Raw genomic sequence first — 6,002 nt, 5'->3', positions numbered from 1 at the left:
GATTTGTTCAGTGATCTCTTTGTTTGTTTCTTGGCTGGTTATGGTATTCTCAGAAGTCTTCTCCGTCCACCAAAGTTCAAAAATATCAAAACACTTTCTATTTTGCTTCTTCAAAGTTCAACTTTTGCTTCCATAGAATGTAAAAGAGAATACGCTTACTCGCACTGTTCTGATCTTCGTAGTAGAAACACATCGTGAGTATCTTTTCCAAGGGCTTTGTGGCTGCTCAACTAAATGTCACTGCAGTATATTTCTTGACTGCTTATTCCTTTACAGTTGACGCTTGATTCTACAAGGAGAACTATCTGCTACTTCATTATCTCCGTTGTCAGTTCTAAGGCTGGCAATTCTGTGTGTTGTGATTAGTTCGGTATTCTTTATATTTAATTTAATCCCATCTTTTCGCTGTGCTCTTCAACTTTTTTTTTTCCCCCTAGGGCTTGTAGAGACTGTAAGGAGAATACAGTTACTTGCTGTAGATACAGCCAGATCATGGCATTTGAATATCTTTTCCAGGGGTGGGTTCTAAATTTTTTTACTACCGGTTCTGTAGGCGTGGCTTATTTTGTGGGTGTGGCTTGGAGATCATGTGACTAGGTGGGCGTGGCTAGCTGGTCAGAGTCATTTCTGGAAGGTCCTCGCACTTACGACCAGTCCTCGCACTTACGACCCAACTCATTTGTTTGCTTTTAACACTGATCAGCTGTAGGGCGGCCCTTTGAAGCCCCGCGGCAAGAGTTTAAACAGTTTTTTTCCCTCTAGTCATCAGCAGGGACTCAGGAGGCAGCAATAGATTGGGGGTGGAACCAAATAAAAGGTAAGAATAACGTGGGGGGTGGGTGGGTGGGAGGGCGGGGGAGGGAGGGGAGAACCAGTTCGGTGATGTCATATCGTCACCGCTACCGGCTTGGCCGAACCGGACCGAACCGGGAGGAACCCACCACTGATCTTTTCCAAGGCCTCATGGAAACTCTACCAAGTGCTAGTCAGTGGCGTATTTGTTGACTGCTTGTTCCTTTTTGTTTGTGGTTGAGCCTAATGATCACATGGCCCAGGAATATTGCAACCCTCATTGCAATATATTTTGCCAGTTGCAAAATAGTTGAATTTTGATCAAAATTGTTGGTATCCTACAGGTATCCCAGAGAGTTGCTGCAATGGTCATAAATGTGAAAAAAGGTCATAAATAATTTTTTTCAGTGCTTTTGTAACTTCAAATGGTCACTAAATGAATGGTTGTAAATTGAGAACTACCTGTAAAATTCTGCTTTTACTCCAGGACTAGAATTAAAGATACTTTGCCGAAGTCTCTTTCTTTCTTGCTTCCTTGTTCTTTCCCAACCGAGTGGGGTTTAATAGAGGAACCAGGCCAGAGATGCTGTCAAAATTCACATCCTGACAGGCCTGGAAGCCATCTTTTTCATTAGAACTTCAGGCCTGCCACATTTCCTACTGTGGGAAACTGGGAGGGGGGATTGTATGGAGGCAGGGTGACATATAGACATAATAACATTCTTTTCTCAGACAGTCAAGAACATTTCGCCCTGCACCTGGAGGGTTGGAGCTGGGAGGCATCTCCAGTTGTGACGGTGCTTTGATTGGACCATGTGATGGACATGTGGGTGTTGGAACTGTCAATCAAGATATTGCAATGGTGGATAAAGTCTGACTTTTAGGTATGGGAATCAACAGTAAAGGAACCAACAGTCAAGAAATATACTGTAGCATAGCACTTCCTAGAGTAGCAATAAGGTCTTAGAAAAATTAGATGCCATCTAATCTTTTTCTTCTTCTTGTGCCATATCCATCATCGGACATTGGCGATTTTATCAACAGCCGCAAGAAAAACTGCTGCTGAGTTTTGTCTAAACCAGTCCCTTAGATTTTGAAGCCATGATGTTCTTCTTCTGCCTGGACCTCATTTGCCTTCAATTTTTCCCTGGAGGATTAAGTGAAGTATGGCGTATTTTTCCAGGTGTCGCATCACATGTCCACAATATTCTAACTTTCGCTTTTTAATGGTTTTGATGATTTCCCTTTACTTTCCCAGGCGGCTTATCACCTCCTCATTTGTGATTTTGTCAACCCATCTTATACGTAACAGCCGTCTGTAGAGCCACATTTCAAATGCATGTAAGCAGATAGACAGGTAGATATGTCTATACCCAGAAAGATCAGAGCTGTGAAGGCAACACTTTACCTTGTGATGCTCTAAGGAAGCACATTTGGACTTTGAAGAAGTATGATATACTATAGAAAATGATGCTTATGAACTTCAATATTGGAGAAGACTCCTGAGGCAGCCAGGGTTTAAAGAAATAGATCAGGGAGCAAATCAATCCAGAGTTCGCCCTCAAGGCCCAAATGGTCAGGTGCAACTTACCATATTTTGGACACATTATGTGAAGAGTCAGTCCATAATGCAGAGAATGGTGGAAGGAAAGAGAAAAGGACGGAAAGCTCAATACAGGGCATCTAGGAAAATGTGGATGAGGCAAAGTGAAGCTGATCTAACCCATTGCAGATTAGACTTGAATCAGGTTAAAATCGCAGCAATGGATAAAGCACTTTGATGAGGCATTGGGTTAAACCTCCATGGTAATATCACTCCAGGTATTTAGAACATAGAATAATAGAGTTGAAAGGGACCTCAGAGGTCTTCCAGTCCAACCTCCTGCTCAATCTGCAGACCCTCTACCATTTCAGACAGATGGCTCTCCAGTCTCTTTTTGAAAGCCTCCAGTGATGGAGCACCCACAACTTCTGAAAACAAGCTATTCCATTGGTTGATTGCTCTCATTGTTAGGAAGTTGTAGGTTGCTTCTCTCCTTGGTTAGGTTCCAACCATTATTTCTTGTCTTGTCTTTTGGTCCTTTGGAAAATAGTTTGACCACCTCCTCAAATATTTGAGGGAGCCCCTCAAATATTTGGAAAGTGCTACTGTATTCTCCCATCAACATTTTCTTCTTAAGGCCCTATAGGCCAGCCCCCTTTTTTTGGGTAGAAGTTAGTTTCTAGTTCCATGATCAATCTAGTTGTTCTTCTGGGAACCAGTTCCCTTTTGTTTGAATCCATTTTAAACTACGATGCTCAGAATTGAGTTCGTAGGGTCTGACAAGCGCACAATAAACTATTATTTCCTGTGATGCAATTTTATTTGATTGAGCCTAAAATGACATTTTTCCTTTTTATAGCCTTATCATAGTGCTGTTACATGTTCAGTTGGTGGTCAGCTACTAATAAAAAGTATCACATAATTTTTATTCTTAGAATAAAGATTTTGTGTGCTGTTCTGAGGTGGTAGAGTTCATGAATTGATAAAAATCAGATGATCAAGGTCATGATTTATGTTGTAGTGATAGCAAGAGTTACACACTGTGATAGTGGTGAATATCTGTACCTTGGGTGCAGGATGAAGGTGGAGGTTCATTCTCCAAGCTTGTGGGTTGGTTTCCATACGTTTCATTACCAGGCTAAGTAACATCTTCAACTCTTCATGCTGAAGATGTTATCTAGCCTGGTACCAAAATGTTCGGAAACCAACCCACAAGCTCGGAGAATGAACCTCCACCCTCAGAGTTACAATCAATATGGGTACTCCCACATAATGTATGAGTTCAATGCCAGTCCAGACATTAAATTGATCATGGGAAGCAAAGAACTTGCTCCAACAGTTTCAGCAAGAGCCATCTCCTTGGGTTCTTCAAGATCCTTCTTATATTTCTTAGTTCCATTCCCAAAGATTGAAGGTTGAAGATAAAAATGACATTTCACAGGGTGGGTTTTTTTGATTTTTTCAAAGTCTTGGCTAATATGCTTTCCGCCCTGGGAGAACAAGATATACATGGGGTCATGAAATTTAGTTGTGTAGGGCAATGTTTCTCAACTTTGGCATCTTGAAGACGTGTGGACTTCAACTCCCAGAATTCTGGGAGTTGAAGTCCACACATCTCCAAGCTGCCCAGGTTGAGAAACACTAGTGTAAGGAATTCACGCTCAATAATTTTGAAGGCTCTGTTTTAAGATCTAGGATGCAGGCTGCTGAAAGTGTCAAGTCCAGGTCTGCTATTCATTTAGGTCACTCTCTTGTAATCCATGTTAAAGATCTGGCCATTCTTTGGATCTAGAGATCCACTGCACCCTATTTATAGAAGGGTATGTCTAGACTTCTTGGCTTTGTAAGAATTCACCACTTCTCTTTGGCTCTAGATGGAGAATGTTTTAATTTAGCAAATAAGAATAGTTTGTCAAAACTAACTACCAATCTGCAATTTCTCTATTATGTAGTCTTTCAAAACATGTTAACATTATTTTTTGCCATGAACGCTTGACTTAATTAATAGTGAACTAAGTAATTCTTCTTAACAAAACAGCCTTTTCTTGGTTGAAGTTAGTGGGTTTTCTAAGTACTGTTTTGTACGTTCATGTACAACCCATTGACACTTGTTCCCACCCTCATCACCTTCCACAATTATTTAATAGCTGAGTAAAGGTATAAAATCATTAACTCCCAGCTTAAATAAAACTGTGTCAGACTAATAGCTAGATTAATACATTTTAATGATCTCTATTTTTTTTTTTTTTTTGGGTAGTGCAGAGTAACAAAAACAAAAACAAAATTGCTGCATATATGCTGCACCTATGAAAAAGTCAAGTTTAATGATAAATCTGGCCTTAGAGAACCAACCAGAATGCATAGAATCTGAATAGGATTTAAAAACCCAACTGTGCACAGAAATTAGAGTTTTGCCCCTGAATCATATGGAATTACAGTGCTAGATGTGTGTGCCATGCCTACACAATAAAACCCAGAGGAAGCTGCTATTTCTGTTGGTTTTATTAAACCAACCAAGCAATTTAATTCTTTTGTTCAGGAGAGTTCTACTTCATTGATTAACAAAAGCAGGGATATAATTTTTTTTCAGCCTTTTTGAAAAGCCTGAAATGTCAAGCCTTTTAAAGCAGATTATTCTGCCTCTGTGCAGTGAATACAGCCAGAGTAACCTTTTGTCTACAATTAAATATTCTAGCATAAATATAAAAGAAAATCAGAGATGGGAAGATTGACTCACGAGAGATTGGAGAGGTAGATTCGCAGAGTGATAGTGCAAGCAGCTTGCTTCTAATTAAATATGCGACTGAGTCTCAAAGCATTCCCTTTCAGCCTCAGAGAGAAGAAGTTGTTGAAGAATGGGAAGGAAGAAATATATGTCATCTCATCTGTCTGTCCAGAGCATTTCCTCGGGGTATATAGAGGTACTTTAGAATGTTTATATTGCTATTTATTTTCAGGGTGAAAATAGGGGGCCAGAAAGGTTAACTCTGGAGACCAGGACAAGGCAACCGACTTGAAAGTTTGAACTCTCAGCTTGGCATGTTCCAACTCTTTCTGCCTGGCACCTAGATGGGTTCCTATCAAATGTTTTGTGGTTAATGGGGTGATGTTGAGGATGATAAAACTTCAGGTTGTGTTTCATATGCCTGATAACCTTTCTCTGGCATTTCCAGAGTTCAGTACCTTTTCTCATTATTTCGTGTCGTAGCTTATTTATTTATTATTTTTATTATTGGAAAAAAAACATACAATGTCTATGTCTGTCTCTATCTTTATGTACAAGGAAGCCCATGTGCCTGTTCATTATATATATATATATATATATATATATATATATATATATATATATATCCATTTGTAAATGATGAAGCCAAAAGGTAATATTTAAGGCTCTTTTAGCCATTTTGAAGCAATGTATTTTTTTTAAAAAAAAATTTTTTTGATATGATTTGCAGTGGCAGACTTAGCTTTATTTATATTCATAAGTCTTTCATCACATGGTATTTTCAGTAAAGTACTTAAACGTGGTTCTTATAAAATGCTGATGATATAAAATACACTTGATCCTCTTAGGGTTTGCAGCTTCCACAAAAATGTTGCAAAATAATGGAAACCAGTATATTCTTAGTTATAGCCTACTGGATTTGTTTTTTTTTTTTAAAGTTAA

General features: G+C 39.1%; 1 long non-coding RNA gene across 2 annotated transcripts in view; it reads left to right on the top strand.

Moving 5' to 3' along the window:
- Positions 1-5,062: 5,062 nt before the first annotated feature.
- LOC117678153 (uncharacterized) overlaps positions 5,063-6,002 on the top strand; it is a 560,714-nt gene continuing 559,774 nt past the window's right edge. The window contains exon 1 of one of the 2 annotated variants that reach the window (XR_015728567.1): positions 5,063-5,256. This is a non-coding gene — a long non-coding RNA (uncharacterized LOC117678153). The remainder of the gene's footprint in view (positions 5,257-6,002) is intronic. The other variant, XR_009620371.2, reaches the window with a different exon arrangement.

The sequence above is a fragment of the Pantherophis guttatus genome, chromosome 6 (genome assembly GCF_059756535.1).
Source record: "Pantherophis guttatus breed Tessera chromosome 6, ASM5975653v1, whole genome shotgun sequence".
Classification (NCBI taxonomy): domain Eukaryota; kingdom Metazoa; phylum Chordata; class Lepidosauria; order Squamata; family Colubridae; genus Pantherophis; species Pantherophis guttatus.
This window is presented reverse-complemented; position numbering and strand designations above follow the sequence as displayed.